Source organism: Gossypium hirsutum, chromosome A04 (assembly GCF_007990345.1).
Source record: "Gossypium hirsutum isolate 1008001.06 chromosome A04, Gossypium_hirsutum_v2.1, whole genome shotgun sequence".
Classification (NCBI taxonomy): Eukaryota; Viridiplantae; Streptophyta; class Magnoliopsida; order Malvales; family Malvaceae; genus Gossypium; species Gossypium hirsutum.
The window spans coordinates 73,361,614-73,380,503 of NC_053427.1; the positions used below are offsets into that span (position 1 = coordinate 73,361,614).

The window sequence follows — 18,890 nt, forward strand, 5'->3', positions numbered from 1 at the left end:
ACTAAAAACATTAATTAAAATAAATGTTTCCAAATAAATGAACAAAAAAAAGTATACTTAGATAAGGTTAAAATAAATACAACTTAGCAAGCAAATACTTTTAAAATAGTAACAAAATTAATAATAAAAGAAAATTTATATAATATCTAGACAATAATAACAAAATAGCAGGAATATAATAACGAAATGATAACAAAATAATTGCAAAATAGTAAAAAACAGCAACAGCCCGGTCCAGACCCATTTTTTAAACCTATAATTTTGCCTAAACCCTCTCACTCCATTAAACAAGTCTACCTGCACAGGTAGCATGATCACATTTGTAGATCTACTTGAGAAAACCCACAAGGAAGTTGGGTAAGAAAATTTGCATTATGCACGAAGATATTTGAACATGATAATTCGTACTTATTTGGTATCTAAATTTTTATTGGACCTAATTAGTACCTAAACTTGAAAATTGCTAACCAACTTGGTGCTTTTTTTTAGGTACTTGACTAAAATCGTTAACATATATTGATATGACTATGACGATCAATAGCATGTTGACATATGACATATTCAAATTCTAACATGTGGTTAAAAAATTTTATAATTTATAAATTCTAACATTGGAAAAATTTCTACTTGACAAATCTAATAAAATATTTTTATAAATTTTTAATTTTTTTAATTTTATATATTTTAAAGAAAAAATTATAAATATATAAACATTTTTAAAAATATGTCTAGAATGAACTTGAACAAATGGTTATTCTAGATTCAAATGAACTTGCACAACCTTATGACCAACTTCATTCCCTATGTGTATAAAAAAATATAATTTTTTAAAATTTTAAAATTTTATTTTTTAATTTTTTTCCACATGTTAAAATGTGATATTGTCACATACCACCATGATATTGGTTGTCAATGCCACATTAGTATATTTTAATGATGTTAGTCAAGTACTTAACAAAAGTACCAAGTTGACTTACGATTTCCAAGTTTATGTATATGTTAGATTCAAAAAAGGAAATTTTAAGCACCAAATAATTAGTACAAGTTGCCAAGTTCAAATATTTCCTATATATTAACCCCAAATTAAAAAAAAAACTATTTTTATCATGAAATATTTTCTTCACCAACATATTAGGTAACAAAATCTAATAAAAAGTTATAGAATCATAATTTCATTATTTATGTCATCGTAATTGGAAAGTTATGTGAGATAAGTGTAACTAAAAGGATGCATGTAATACGTAGGTAAGATGATATAAACCTATTGAAATCAAAATATGAAATATGTTTCTCAAGTGTAACCAAATAAAGTATTGTTAAAATTAAACTCATAAATGTTAAAAAAAAGAAGGTAGTTTAGGTATTGTTACCAATGTTAAAAAAGTAATGAAATTATTCTTCCAGAAGTTGCTTCTCTTCCCTACAATGTAATTACTAGGAAAAATATTAGATAATGAGGAAATATAAATGTTTATTTTCTTTTTTTTTTTTACATAAAGGGATGATTTTAGAAAACAATGTCATTATGGAAATAAACCAAGACAATGATTCCAACAATCAAGATTCTAAACATAAACTGTCAAATCCTCTAAAAGCAAGAAAAGAAGAGAAATAATCAGTAGTCATTTTGGTGTTAGCCACTAACATAAAATAATAGTGTGTATGATCCTTGTTATCGAGCAGCCTCTGTTTCCACTGAAAACCTTGCTTACAAGAAAGGAAGAAATCAATGGCGCATGAAACATAGCTAAGTAACATCAACCACAAGCCAAGAGACACCTTGGAGCCACCCCAGAAAGACTATGAACAACCACTAGCGACACCAAGCCCGGAACAGTCACCAATCGACGAATGAAATGATGGAAGTCTTGGATCTGCCAAAAACCAAAACAGGAAAGTAGCATTTGATAGATTTTTGGTGCCACCATCCATCCACCATTCATAGCTACAACAATAATTTCACTTGAAGTGGGGACATCATTGGCGCCGGAAAACCCATGCCGATCCCTCCTTAAACACAAGCTCGTTAGGGAGATAGAAATAAGCCATAGAAGCTTAAACGAGGCCCCCAAAGGGGTTTATTAAGCCGGGAGCAAGCAAAAAACAAGCATGAAAAGAGAGAGGGATAGCCAACCACTAATGGTAGGTGATTGGTCATTAAAAACAAACCAAGGAAAATAGGGGCTTTGACCAACACTTAGGGTTTTTGGAGAGTAGAAGTTTTGATGAGGAAATATAAATGTTTGAAAAGGGAAAATCTTTAAAATATAATAGATGCCGAGCCTTTTTTTTAGGAGTTTGCAAACATCATCCTTGTTTTCATTTTCTTTGTAACTCGAGTTCATAATTTCATGTAATCGGGTAGTCAGTGGTATAAACGAAATATGCAACTAAATAAAACAAAATAAATTTATGTTGAATATATAATTTAATCTTGGCTTAATGGTATAAAAGACCCTTTAAAGAATTTTTAAAAAAATTCATTTAAGCTTCTCCCAACTTTTTTACACCTAATTGAGTCCCTAAATTTACAAAATTGATCAGATCAACCTTTTAAATGACTTTGATTGTTATTAACAGAACCGTTAATATGGTTATTAACAATTGCTAAGTCAACCAATAGATGCTAATGTGGCAATCCACATTAGCTGTAATACCCCATACCTGACCTAGTAGTCGAGTCTGGACTACGGGATGCCACATTCATTGTTAGAGCAACTACGATTGGTTACAACACCCTTTAACCAATTACACATGCTGATAAGTACATTACACATTCACAATATGTTTTACGATCATATTCAGATCTTATACAAGCTTACGAAAGCTCTTTTGATAACCCTAGTTTGAACAAGGACTAAATGTAAAAGTTTCAAACTATAGGGTTGATGTTGTGACTTTGAGGGTTCTAGGTCGTGACTTGACTTATCCTCATCAAAATGTTGAGATCTTGACATCGCGAAGTCACTCGCTGTTAAAACATCATTCAATACTAAAATTACAATCACCTGCATAATTGACCATTGACTAAGTCTACCATTTAACCAACATACATGATGTCAAAAGTCTCAAATAATAGCATTTCATCAACATTTCCACCTAAAATCACCTAACTAACAATTCAACTTAAAACCATTTCAATATGTTCTCTATTTCAAAATTTCTATCATTTAAATTGTTTCAAATACTTATGCTAATCTTATATATGCATTTAACAAGTTAAGAACATAAGACTTAAACTACATTACCAATTCGAGATTCAGAATGACCAATTCTATACAAAACTAACTTCAAACCTTAAGTACATGCAATACATTCAAACATAAATAAACTATACAAACATTGCTGAGTTGAGGGTTGCATATTGGATGATAAAATACTTCTCAAAACTTTGAAATCCACCTATTCATGCGCACAAAATAAACAAACCATACGTTGAGAGATAAAGCTTAATTTTATTTCTATGATTCAAGTCATATAAACAAAATGAAACACAATATATATATATATGATCAATGCATGCTAAGTTTTAACCATTTCATTTTCATCTAACATATCATATGCATTAATTCATGTTAAACATTTCAATCCATATAGTGTCACAATTACAAATCTAACAACAACTAACTAGAGAATGACTAAAATATTTGATTTTGAAAAATTTAGTGACTAAATTGGAAAAATTAATAGTTTAATGATCAAAATAGAACAAAAGCAATAGTTTAATGATCATTTTTATAGTTTTCCCTTATATTTTAATCTCGATGAAAATAATTTAAATTTCTTTGTTAATTTTTTAACCTAGTAAAATCTCATGTATGCAATTTACGTATGACTTAACGAAAAATTGTGCCACATAAATAATAAGATTAGTGAAATGTGAAAATTTAACCAAAATTAAAATTTAATATATATAATTACACCAAATTGAACAAAGATATAACACTGTAACATATCCTTGTTTTATTCTCATTCTCTTTTTATTAAATTGCGTTTAATACATATTCTATAAATTTGACAGATTTGACAACAAATATTGCAGAAAATATAATTAGGTAAAACTTATCGAATTTTTTATTCTAGTATAATAAATTTTAAACAATAGATAATTTATGATAAATCCTAATTATCATGGTGACTTTCATTAAGTGTATTTTAAAATTTCAATAATTGACTTCCTTAGTAATGGTTACATAGAGTCCCTATAAATATCTCAATTACAGTTGAAAAAAAAACAACATATAAATAATGCATAGAATCAATAAACTATATTTAGTTTTCTATGAGGAGTTTAGAAAAACTAAAGAAAAGAAGCTAAAAAGTGGAATTAATCTTAATTCTTAATAAATCTAAAAGATACGAAGGAATAATTTGAATTGAATCTACTTGAAAAGGAAATATTGTTATTACAAAGTCCAAAAATCTAGTAAAAAATTGCCCATTGATTGGTGCATAGGAGCCGTATCAACATGGATTATTTCTGGTGTGATAAAAGAATGGAAGAATATACAAAGGGAAAAGGAAGAATAAAAAATGGGTGGCTACTAAAAATTTCAGCATTTAGGAAGATTAAAAGGTTGAGGTGGGAGCTTCTTTTTCCGCCCCTTGCCATCGTTGACAACCCAAGCATTTTCAAACCCTAGTTGGTGTGCACTTTCAAATGGCAGTGCATAAACCAAGCTCCTATAGTTTAACACCACAATCACAAAGAAAAACAAATTAGCCGCATGAATGAAATTATTTGTAGATACTTTTTTTTGGTTCTTTTTCTTTTATCATTGGGGATAAGCTCGCTGCATTGATTTGTTTTGAATGTAAAATACCTAGGTTATCTGTGTAACAGCTTAATTTTCAGTGGTTTCAGAAATAGTAATTCGAGGTCACTAAATCTGATGAGTAATTTCAAAAATTTAATAAGTTAGTATTTATGAGTCAAATATGATTTTAGAAATATTTTTGAATTAGTGAATTTTGTGAATTAAAAGAATTTATAAGGTAAATTGGATTGAAAACGAGGTACCGAGACCTCAATTTCATAAACCGAGTCGTAAATATTTTTATAAATATTTACGGAGTGGTAGTGAATTAGTAGTAAAGTTTCGTTAGAAAATTTTAACGTTTTGATAGTTAATTAATTAAAAAGGACTAAATTGAAAAAGGTACAAAACTTGTAAATTAAGGAAATAATGATTAAATAGTTCAAGTAATAAATAAAGAAGGACTTAAAGGGAAAATTAGCCCTAAAGTGAATGGCTGAAACGGTGAAGGCAGAAAAAAACAAAGGATTTGGGTGAAATAAGGGCAAAATTGGAAATTTTACAAAATAAACAAGTAAAACAAAGGCTAAATTGAAAATCTAGATATTTCTTCATCATTCTTCAGCTAAAAACACCATTAGAGAGTTCCTTTAAGCTTGTTTTTCATATTTTTTCACTATGTAAGTTCAATTCTTGTTCTTTTCTTGAAATTTTTGTGTTTTTGAGACTTTACAACTAGGTCCAACTATATGTTTAATTTATTTTTGATTTCATGGGTAATTTTGAAAGTTACTATGGATGAGTGCTGGAATTTTATGATGAATAAACATGGATTTGAAGCTCTAATTTTATTATATGATGATTCTATCAAGTGATTTTAGTAGAAATTAATTTTAGGACCTAATTGTGAAAAAGTTTGGAATTAGGGTTTGATGCTGAAATTCTGAATATCAATGGCTGTATTGTAGTCTAAAATAATTAGATAAAGTATTAATTGAGAAAAAGTAGCTCAATTGATGGGTTAATTGATCAGGGACTAAATTGTAAAAATTATAAAATTTAGGGTAAATGTGTAATTTTGAAAATTGAAAGAAATAAATTGTAAAGTGAATTAGAACTGAATTAGATGATAATAAATGAATAATTTTACATTATAGATCAAGAACCCGAAGATAAACGCGAAAAAAAGAAATTAACATAATAGTCTCAAAATTTCTACAACTGCTAGAAATTACCCAGGTAAGTTCATATGGTTGGCCTTTCATGATTAAATGTTAATTTAGGAATTATTTAATGTATTATTTCATATAATTGTTATTAAATTATGATTATTGTAATAATATGAAAATCGAATTAAAAGTTCAAAATAAGTGGAACGCAAGATTGAGTACAATTGTTTCGACATGGTTCGACCATGGCAAAGTGTTAAATGTAAGACCATAGCTGGGCTACAGCATTTCAATGAAAAGACCATAACTAGGTTATGGCATTGTGAACGTAAGACCATGGTTGGACTATGACAGTATATGTACAAGTGTAAGACCATAGTTGGGCTATGGCATCCTGATGATAAGACTATAACTGGGTTATGGCACTACGAGTGTAAAACCATGGTAAGGCCAAGGCAATATACGTGTAAGACCATAGTTGGACTATGGCATCAAGAAAACGATGTACTCAAATCTGTAAGACGTTCTCTAATTTGACAAGTATTGGTGAGTGTCATATGAATTTATTATGAGAGAATCTATGAAGTTATTGATATTGAGCTCAATTAAGTGAATTTTATTAATTGAAGTGGTGATTGGAAGGCAATGTTAGTGAAATGCCTTGTTTGATGTTTTATTATAGTTTGTTCGATAAGAATTATTTTTAAAGCCTATGAACTTACTAAGCTTCTATAAGCTTACTCTTGTGTGTTTAATGTCCCTTGTAGATTAATGTGAGTTCAGAGGATCGGATCAGCACATTGGGCCACACTATCCAGATTTCTCCGTTAGATTTCGTAATACAATCTATGGTTTATATGGCATGTATAGGATTAGTTTAGAAAAGAGTTAAACTTGAAATGTGGTTGTGAATGATATTTATGTATAAGTTTGTATGCATGTGTTTAGCAATAGTTTTTAGTAATTAATGAATGGATTTATTATGGAAAGTTTATGCAAATGAGTTTTCTGATGACTTAATAAGTTTTAAACATGATTTTTGGCTTGTATTACTTACTTGGTTGGATTATATTGGTATATGAAAGTGTTGTGTGCAGGTTGATAGAAAAAGGGTGAGAAAAGTGGCCTTAAAATGGCCTATTTTCATCCACACAGGTTGAGACATGGGCGTGTGTCTTAGCCGTGTGTGACACACGGCCATGCACATGGAAATGTAATCTCGCCGTGTGTCCCCTGCATCTTAAAATTGAGAAACAGAAATGCTTAGAATTGAGCACATGGGTAGAGACATGGGCGTGTGTCTCAATCGTGTGAGGTACACAGTCTAACACACGGATGTATGACCTGGCTGTGTGAAACCTGCACCTAATTGTTGAAAAATAAATTGGCCGCACGGCCTAGCACACGGGCATGTGGCTGGCCGTGTGACTTAAGTTAGGGAGTTACACAGGGTGTAACAACCTGTTTTTAGTCATATCAGAATAGTGGTTTTAGAACCATAAATTCAAAGTAAAAATAATTATTTTATTATTATTTTAAGGTCTACAGCATGATAATATTTTTATGTGAAAGTTTCGTTCAAAAATTTTATCGTTTGAGTGTTTAATTCGATAAAAAGGACTAAATTGCGTAAAGCATAAAACTTATGTTCTATTAGCTAAAGGTGTCTAAAAGCTATGGGATATTAAAGTGGAAGTCCTTATGTGGAAATTAGATCATTAATAATGGTAATGGATATTTATGGGCATCATTAGTGTGATTTATTTATGGTTATATTAGTAAATTATTAAATAAAATTAAAATAAGTAAAACCAAAATCTAAATTTTGTCCATCTTCTTCCTAATTGCCAAAAATTTAAGACAGAAGAAACCATTTTTAGTGATTGAAGCATTCGACACTTGCTAGCTAAATTGTAAGTTTGTTTTTGTCTCATTTTTAATGATTTTTATGTTTTTGTGATCGTTGTAGCTTAGTCTAGCTGGCTTAGGGACTATTTTGCAAAACTGTTAAAGATTTAGGAAGTTTCCATTGATGAATAATTATGTATTGTAATGATTGATGATAGATTATGAATGTTTAATGATAGTTATACAAGTTTTGTAAAGTGATTTTTGAGAAAAATGTCAAATAAGGATTTAATTGAGAAATATGAAAAGTTTGTGGGTAAATTGTGAAATAAATGAAAAATATGGGTTGATATGTGTATTAGGAAAATTTGGCTAGCATGGGTTGGTATTAAATTTCATGAATTTGAGTTTTTATGAGATAAGGACTAAATTGTAAAAGTTATGAAATACTTGGGGCAAAAGTGTAAATATGCTTTAATGAGTGTTTTGGATTAAATTGAATAGAAATATTATTAAATAAGTTAATTTGATGTTATATAGATCAAGAAAAGTGAAGTTTGAACCTAGATCGGGGATAGAACAAGATTTTGGATTAATCGACTCGATTACTCGTTTTTACAATCGAGGTAAGTTTGTATGATTAATAAGATTAATGTTATATGCATTTATATGCTTAAATATTATAATTGTGATATTACAACACTGCAAAATTTATCGACAGAGCGTTGAGACAATGAGAATCCCGGCTGAACCTTAGGAATAGATAGGATACTAGTGACAAGTCATTAGGGGTTATTATGATTATGTGATCCAGGTGCTGGTCCTATATGTCCTACCAGTGGCTAAGTATACCGGCATGTGTTGCGATTACTTGACAGCTTGTGTGAGCAGCACCGTGTAGCTACATTTTGATTGACAGCTTGTGTGAGCAGGCCCGTTGATAGCTCAAAAGTGAGCATAGATGTAATATGAGATTGAGATAGCATTGGCTATGTGTGTGGCACTTTTTTGCAAGATTCCCAAGTATCCGATATTATTCTGAATGGTTTAACGGGAAAAGATAATGGTACGAGGATGTAAGCAATGATACGGATCATTTCAGGTACTCATGAATTTTTTGGCAAGTAAGTGATAATTGATAAGTTTATATGAAAAGTAAGTGAAAGTTGATGAATTTATACATGATACATAGAATTATGGAAATGTTCAAATTGTTGAGTTGAATGTATTACTTACATTTACTTATGTTCTTTAAATTGTAAATGAATTGGAAAATTATACTTATTAATCATATGAACTTACTAAGCTATAAAGCTTACTCTGTTTATTTTACCATGTTTTATAGTGATTTCAAAGCTAGCTTGGATTCGGGGATTGTCGGAGACTTTATCACACTATCAAGCTATCATTTTGGGTACTTTTGAATCTATGTTTTTAGAATAGATGGCATGTATAGGAACTTTGGTCATTTTGGTATATGAGTTGATAATGATTTTGGTCATTTGAAATGGCTTGTAAATGTTAAATGCTTCTAGTTTTATATATATCTATGAGAGTTGGCTTAAATTGGTTGGTTTGGTTGTGTATACATATATGCTTATGGCTTTGGTTGTGTGTTTAATGATGGATATGTTATGCTTGTTGATGTTGGTATTAAGGGGTACTAAATGGTTGAGAATTGAATTTGTTATGCTTGTGAAATTAGGCTAAATGATGCAAAATTTGAAAGTGTTTATATTGATGAATTGAGTGGCATTTTATGGTATTGATGTGTTTTGGATTGGTTGGTATTGAAATGGTATGAAATATGCTTGAATTAAGTTAATAAAATGCCTATTTTTATGCCATGAATTGTGCAATTTGGTTTGGTGTAGGTTTGTGCAAGTTGGGTGGCAAAATGGCTTGGTAAATAGCCTATTTTTGTCCACATGGGCAAAGACTCGAGCGTGTGTCTCATCCGTGTGTGACACACGATTATGTTACACGGCCATGTGTCACCTGGTGTTGAAATAGAATCCAAGTCAAATGCCCCACACGGCCTCACACACGGGCGTGTGACCTGGCCGTGTGGCATAAGTCAGTATACCCTACAGGTTTACAACGGCCTGGCATACGGGCGTGTGTGGCATTTTTAGGGCACATGGACTAGCCACACGGGCGTGTGTTAGCCGTGTGACCCAAGTCAAAGAGTTACATGGGGTCGGGCACGGGTTGGAACACGATCATGTGATCCCATTTCGAATGTCCACACGACCTGTATGAGACACACGGGCGGGCCACACAGATGTGTGTCCTCTATTTTTGGAAAAAATTTCTAAGTGTTCGAGAAGTTTCTAAAGTTATCAATTTAGTCTCGAACCACCCCGAATGCATGATTTGGGCCTCGTAGGCTCGTATTAGGAACGATTGTATGTTATTGATTGATGATTATATGAAAATTTGAAAATGTACGTGAAATGTATGTGTAATTATATAATATGTTCAGTAATACGCCATAACCTTATTCAGGCGTTGAATACGGGTGAGTGGTGTTACACGGGGTAGGACATGGCCTGAAGCACGGGCATGCATGTCCTACACCAAGGAAAAATTTTAAAATTTTACGAAAAATCCTCTGAGTTCCCAATGTAGTCCCTACTTGCGTCTAGTGCTTAAATTGGGCCTCGAGGGTCCATACAAGGGCCGATATGATCAGTTACGATTATAATTAATAAATGACACGAATTATGTGTAATTGTTCTGTAAATTCCGGTAATACTTTGTAAGCCTGTTCCGGTGACGGACACAGGTTAGGGGTGTTACAATCTGCAAGGAAACGAATGACGACCCATCCACCAGAGGGCACTCCCACAGTGTTTCTCATAACTAGGTCAACAAGGTAGAACTTGGCAGGGTTTTTGCTGGGGTTGAAGTTTCCAATGTCTTGACCAAGTACAAATAAATTAAAGCCATGGAGATGCAAAGGGTGGCTTTCTGCTCCTATAATGATAGTGTCTTGCATCACCAACTCCACACTAGTGTTGAAAGGAAGAGTCCCAGCTTTTGTGCCATTGTTCACCACAGTGTTGCTTAGTGTTATGCCTGTGTAGTTAAACTTGATCAAAGGGTTGGCTGGAAAATGAATGGCAAACACTCCCTTTACTTTGTTAAAGAAGTGAGTTTGAAGGAGTGCAATGTTGGGTTGAACAAACGACATATTATTAACTGAGGCTACTAATTTCGTGTTGTTAGGACCTTGACATGTTTGGTTTTGGGGGAATGGAATGTAATAACAGTAAAAATCTTGATGCAAAAATTAATAAATCAGGATCTGCCATGTAAAATCATCAAGAATAAATCATGAATAAAATTAGATGCAGAGGCGTACTTGAACCCATCGATTCCTTAAAATTTTTTCAGATCTTACGGTTTTGATCTTCCAAATTAACACATATGAAATTAAGAGAAAATTTGTTTTCTTTTCTAAATATGGGATATTAGAAAAGTTGTTTGTGTAATTTGAGACCATAACCCTAATATATAACTTTTGCACATTAACCCTACTTTCTTATCAGCCTATCATTAATTAGAAATTAGTTACTAGAGTATCTACACATATTTGACCCATACTTTATTTAACAACTAAAGCCTAATAAACCTTAACCAAATTAGATCACTTTTAATTTCGACTAATCTATTAGATCACATTTAATTTGGGAAAATATTTTATGATAGTAAATAATAACATGTAATTACCCTTATTATATATGTGATATCCATATTTTCCAACATGGAAGTGTCCCTAGACCAACTATGAAAAAGAAGCATCTATCAACCTGTTTAGGAACATTTGCTAGGAAATTAATAGTGGCCAAGCTACGAATTTTCTTGTGGAATTTCATGGCAAAACTCGAGTCATTAAACTTGGGAATTAGTGCTTTTAGAAGAGGGAGCTTCTTATTTTTGTTGCTGGGTTTGGGGCTGAAAATGAAGGTTTCTCATACTCTAGAATTCTGGTTGTTGTAGTGTTGTCAAAAGGAGTGGGGCAACTGGAACAAGGCCTAGTCAACATTGCAATTGTGGTACTGGGAACCTTGGACTTGGCTTTAAGAAGAACATTAGTGGTTTTTTCTAGACTAATGAGTACAATTTGTGTTTTAAAGGTTTGACATAGAATTAATCAACTTCCACCATGATCAGGGTGTGGTTGACAATGTTGAAAAAGAAATCATCATTCAGTGCATTGTTGACCAGAAAAAGAAGATAGGTTTTGCCAGGCTTTACATTGAGCTTAAATGTATCTATAGCTTCAACAATATTGTATAGTTTTGATTTAGAATTCCATAAGTAGTGTTGGATATGGTACAAACAAACAACACCATGTATTTGACTTTTTGCTGAGCAGTTATAAGAGGGACTTGGCAGGCAATTAATGGTATAGGCATCAAAGATATTTGGTGCACCTCCAGTTTGCAAGGCTTGGATGATAACTGTCTCTGTGTCTGCTTTCCACCATTATCTTGTAATTAAAATGTTAATTTCCTCTAGTTTTAATTTAAGTAGTTAGTTTCGGAATATAAGAATTGAGAGAAGCTACACGTTTTACCAAAAATAATGGAACTTCTTTGAATAGGTGGGGAAATGGGTAAGGAGCATGTCGCTTGGAGAGGATGACAATAGGGCCATAAAAAGTCGTTATGAGCCAAGAAATGTGAGCATACAAAAATAGGGTTCTTCTTTAGCCCATGACTGTAAAATTGTATACGTAGAACTGTCTTGTTAGAATGAGGTGCTATGTAATATAGATTGGTCCATCAGCCTAACCGCTCATTATTTGCCTTACTCAATGCTTGTTTCACCGTTAATAGAGCTTTCAGAATAAGAGAAACAAACAATATAAAGCAATATGGGAACAAAAGCACCGGTTTGTTTCATACCAGTGAAGAGTGGCATTGTACTGAACATGATTAACCACCTTGATAACGAGACAATCACCTTTCCTGGCTATGATCTGAGGCCTTGGAAACAGGTTGTTGATTGTTATAATGCTCTTTGTTTAGGACAATCTTGTCACATTTTTCATGTTGGTCTATGAAAAATTCAGAAGAAACAAGAACAAAATGTAAAAAGGGGTATTGCATTATTTTAAAAGAAAAGATTTTGCAATGAAATGATCACATGTACATCAAACTTGTAGTGCATGGTAATGGTTGCATTCTTTGCAAATGCGGTATCTATGAATAACGAGAGAGCAAAAAATGCAAACAAAACAAACTTGGGAAAAGTGGAAACCATGATGTGGCTTTGAAATTGTTGAGATTTGGGAAAAGAGGGTGAATGATTTTTTTTTGTAAGATGACCATTCATGAAATATACACATTTGATGAACTCACCAAGTTTGGCGGATCCCCTAATATTGGCGACCTCACCAAATCTAGCGAATCCCCTAACATTTGTTGAATCTCCTAAGATTGGTGAACTCATGATAAGTGGCGAGCTCATTACTTAAGTGAACCAGTGACTGTGAAAAAGATGTGAGTGTCTGAAGTTAAACCGTGAAGCAATTGTATTTGAAGAGCTTGCGTGCAAGTAAATTTTTCTAGATTTTTTAAGGGAATTAGTATTTATTAGCATAGCATATTTGATATTTATTAGCATAAAATCTTTGTTATTTCTTTCCATATTTAGGTTCTTGTTTCCTCTTTACAATTCCTCATTTCTTAGTATAAAAAATTCAACAATTAGTATTAGAGCTACCTTCTTAAGGACAGTTGTTATTTTTTTCTGTGTTATACATGGCTTCCTCGAGTTTTTCTCCACCTTCACCAATTGTTTTCAATGGTGAAAACTATCATATATAGGTTATCAAGATGAAGACCTACCTACAAGCTTATGACTTATGAGAGGTTGTGAATATAGATTTCGAGCTTGCACTATTGAGGCACAACACTATAGTCACTCAAATTAAGCACCATAGTAACGAGCAAGCTAAAAGATATAAGGCGATGTCCTGTATACAAAATGGCATCTCAAATGTTATATTCACACGTATTATGACTTGCATGACCCTAAAAGAAGCTTGGAATAAGCTAAAGGAGAGTTTCAAGGTTCAGATAAGACCAGACATCAAAAACTCATTAATTTACGAAGAGATTTTGGGAATTTAAAAATGAAAGAGGCTGAAATAGTGAAACAATACGTAGACAGGATCATGGTGGTACTTAATAGCATCAAGTTACTTGGGGAACAATTCGCAGATAGAAAGGTCGTTGAAAAAGTCATAACAACTTTTACTGATAGATATGAATCTAAAATATCCTCACTTGAAGACTTAAGGAACCTATAGGCGATCTCTCTTCCAGAATTGATAAATGCTCTATATGTTCAAGAGCAAAGAAGAGCATCAAGGCAAAAGGAGTACGCAGAAGAAACATTGCAAGCCATGAGTATTAATGGTACGAAACCCTGAAAATATAAGGGTAAGAAAGGTTCAACGAAGAAGAATGAGAGGGCGAAGAGAGATGGTGAAAAAAAGAAATATTCACCATGTTTGCAATGTAAGAAAATCACTCACCCTAAAAAATATTACGGGTTTAGACCATATATAAAATATAGATCATGCAAGTAGTTGGGTCACATAGAGAAAGTATGTAAGAAAAAAGAGCAAACCCTTCAACAGTATGTGTAGGCTTAGGCAGTTGAAGGAGAACATGTTTAGGAGGAGCGGGTGTTCACAACAATGTGTTCTGCATCGAAAAAAAAGTCACGAAAGGTTGGTTGATCGATAATGGATGCACTAAACATATGAACTCAGATGAAAGCATCTTCAGAAAGATTAACAGAAGCTGCAACCTTAAGGTGAGGATTGGTAATGGCAAACTCCTATAAGCTAAAGGCAAGGGCAAAGTGGTGATCAGTTCACCATCAGGTACTAAAGTGATATCAGATGTCCTCTTAGTACCTGCGATAAATCAAAGTCTCTTTAACATTGGTTAACTGCTTGAGAAAAATTACAATATTGTTTTTAAGAATTATGGCTATATTATATTTGACTCATTAGGATAGGAAGTTATAACATTCTTGAAGAAAAATAGAAACTTTATGTTAGACTGAAATATGGTGAATCCTGAAGCCTATTCCAGTTCTGTAGATAATGTGAACTTTTGGCACAAAAGGCTGGGATATGTGAACTATAAGTCTCTTAGTCGAATGTGCGAGGAAGGATTGGTCAAAGAAACAATTAGCATTCTGGAGCTTAGAGGCATCTGCGAGGTATGCCAATTTAGGAAACATGCGATGTTACCATTCCCAATAAACAATAGTTGGTCCACTCTGATGTGTGCGAACCCATGAAAACACCCTCATTAAATGGGATACTTTGTCTTGTTCATTGATAACTTTACCAGGTATTACTGAGTTAATTTTTTGAAATAGAAATCAGATGCAGTCGGAATGTTTTGGAAGTTTAAAGTATAGGTTGAGAACTGGACCGATTACAAACTAAAGAAGGTAGGTCTGATAATAGAACCAAATACAACTCAAATAAATTCTAAAACTATTGTGAAGTAGTTGTGATTCATCACCAGCTCACCAAGATTTACACTTCACGATAGAATAGAGTGTGCAAGAGGAAGAATAGAACAATAATGGATATGATAAGATGTCTGTTGTTTAAAAGCAAGTTGCCAAAGGAGTTTTGGGCTGAGATAGTGAACACATCAATCTATTTGCTGAATAGACTACCAACCAAGGCTATAGAAGAAAAGACTTCATTCAAAGCATGGTTTGGCAATGAACCCTCTATTTCTCACTTAAAAGTTTTTGGCCATGTTTGTTTTGCTCATATGCCACAAGTGAAATGAAGCAAGTTAGAGAGGAGGTCGTCAGTCAGGTATCTTCCTAAGGTATAGCAACAATAAGAAGGGTTATAGAATTTATGATCTTTCTACAAAGAAAGTTTGGCAAGTAGGGATGTTGTGTTTGACGAAGGAAGAACTTTGAATTGGGGTGCTACTAAAACTGAGCAAAGAATGTGCAAACTAAGTTTGCAAAATCATAATGGCGAGCTAGGGTCACAATTTGGTGATGAACTAACTGAAGCAGGCATTGACAATACTCCGATAAGAGGCACATGATCCATAAATGAGATCTATCAATAAGTAGATATAGAACTAATTGAACCTATGAGCTTTGAAGAAATTGAAACTATAGAAGGCCGGAAAGAAGCCATGCGAGAGGAGATGAGTATGATTCACAAGAAGCAAACTTGGGAGTTTGTTGATAAACTATCACACAAAAAGGTCATTAGTGTCAATTGCTTGTTCAAAACCAAACTAAATGTTGATGGTTCTCTTAACAAGCTAAAGACGAGGTTGGTTATTAAGGTTTCAGTCAGCAATATGGAATTGATTACTGGGAGACCTTTACACCAGTAGTAAAGCTGGACACAATTAGACTATTATTGGTCTTGACAACATAGATAGGTTGGAAAATTCATCAACTGGATATCAAATTAGCCTTTTTGAATGGCTACTTTTAAGAAGATATTTATGTGGAGCAACCTCTTGGGTTCGTAGTTAGAAGAAAAGTAAAGAAGGTATATAGGCTTAAGAAGACCTTATATGGATTGAAACAGGCTCCGTGAGCTTGGTATGCAAGGATAGATGAGCAGTTCACAAGCTTGAGATTTGAAAAGAGTCCTAACGAACCTACCTTGTATGTAAAGAAGAATGACGTAGTCATTTTATTGATTGTTTCATTATATGTTGATAATTTGCTATTAATTAAGAGTAGCGATAATTTTGTAAAAGAGTTTAAGTTACAAATAGAGAAAATGTTCAAAATGTTTGATCTTGGAGAAATAAGATATTTCCTTGAGATGGAAATACGACAAGTTCAGGAAGGAATTTTCATAAGTAAACAGAGTTTTGCACTAAATATTTTAAAGAGGTTCTGCATGGAGAAATGTAAATGAATCAGCACGCCTGCTGTACTTGGAGAAAACCTCAGTAGTCATGAAAACTTTTAGAAGGTTGATGAGAAGAATTATTGAAGTCTTGTGAGTTGTTTGTTGTATTTAACAGTGACACAACTTGGTATTATGTACGTAGTTGGTTTGTTGTCAAGATTTATGCAATGCTGCAATACTTATCATTTCAAAGCTGCGAAGAGAGTGTTGAGATACATCAAAAGAACAGTCAATTTTGGTGTCTGGTTCACAAAGAGAACTCGTTGAAGCTTGTTGGATACACTAACAGTGATTGGGCTGGATCAATAGATGATATGTAAAGTACCTTTGGATATTTATTTTCACTTGGATCCGGGGTACTCTCTTGGAGTTCGAAGAAGTAATCAACGATTGCTCAATCCACAACTTAGGTAGAGTATATAGTTGCGACAACAATAGTCAACCAAGCAATTTGGTTGAGAAAATTTTTTTTGACTTGAATCTTATGCAGGTCAAAGCAACTAAAATTTTATGTGATAATTAGTCTACCATAGCAATTGCGAAGAACCAGTCTTCCATGGAAAGACAAAGCATTTTAAGACCAAGACTATTTTGTGAGAGAAGTTGAACAGAGTAAAGAAGTGACTCTAGTTCATTGCAATACTAAAATTCAACTTGTAGACATTCTGACCAAACCATTGGAAAAGATGAGGTTTGAGGAGCTAAGAAATAAAATTGCTATTCGCAGCATGAAGGCCAAAGATGAGTGTTGTGAGATGACTATTTATGCAACATGCACTTGCCAAGTTTGGCGAATCCCCTAAGATTGATGAACTCACCAAGTCTGGCGAATCCCCTAAGCTTGGCGAACTCACGATAAGTGCCATGCTCATTACTTTGGCAAACTAGTGGCCGCGAAAATGATACGAGTTGTTTGAAGCTAAACTGTGAAGTAATTGGATTTGAAGAGCTTGCGTGCAAGTTATGTTTTCCAGATTTGTAAAGAGAATTAGTATTTACTAGCATAGTATATTTGATATTTATTAGCATAAAATCTTTGTTATTTCTTTTTTTATTTAAGAGTTTTTTGTGTTACAAATACCTCTCTTCTTTCTTTGTTCATTAGGTGTGTGAAAAATATATAATATAAAAAGTTTAATAGATAGTTTTGTTGCTAAATTTTTATTTTTTCTATGCAATTCTTCCTTTCTTGGTATAAAAAATCCAACAATTTTTTATTGGATATGCAATGCAGGATAGAGCAAGACAAGTTTCAATTCATAAAAAGAGGGACAAATGGTTTGATATTTATTAACATAAAACCTTTGTTATTTCTTTTTGTATTTAGGAGTTTTTTGTGTTACAAATACCTCTCTTCTTTCTTTGTTCATTAGGTATGTGAAAAATATATAATATAAAAAGTTTAGCAAATAGTTTTGTTGCTAAATTTTTATTTCTTCTCTGCAATTCTTCCTTTCTTAGTATAAAAAATAAAACAATTTTTTATTGGATATCCAGTGCAAGATAGAACAAGACAAGTTTCAATTCATAAAAAAAGGGACAAATGTTTTGATTTGTTAATTAGGTGTCATTTTAGCAATAAATTGCATTAATCTAACTCCATGCCTACTTCACGTTATTCAATTAGGTGGATCATGTTCAATATCATACTAATTTACTCCTAAATCCTATTATAAACTAATCATGAATTCCCCTTATATGTAAAAAAAAAGTTTCATCAATCCATGAACTATTATAACTGAGGGACCATTTAGTACAATGCAAATAATAAGAAATCTCTATAATTTGATTAGAAAATAAAGGAAAACAATTTTATATATGTGATTAAATTAATTACAAGTTGATAAGTTAATGTGAAGAATGTGTGGGTTGGGATTTCTTTGCTTCAACTTCTTAATTTTCAAACTTCATAATTAAGACAATCTGGTTAATAGTCAATTGTTCCTTACTATTCAAATCTTGTCTAACAACTTTTGATGTCAACATGATGTTGTTTACTTTATGGGTGGAACTATTAATTGAAGTTGATTTTGGAGGGTGAATTTGAGTTTAATATTGAGTTTGTTTTGTGTTTTGACTCGGTTAATTTGAGTTTTATAGATTTTAAGTTATATTCCAGAACATTTTTTTATTCATGTAGTTTAGGTTTAGAGTTGAGATTTTTAGGAT

General features: G+C 32.5%; 1 pseudogene; it reads right to left on the reverse strand.

The window, feature by feature from the left end:
• Window positions 1-1,757: 1,757 nt before the first annotated feature.
• On the reverse strand, window positions 1,758-13,237 carry LOC107948051 (laccase-17-like; annotated as a pseudogene).
• Window positions 13,238-18,890: the final 5,653 nt, after the last annotated feature.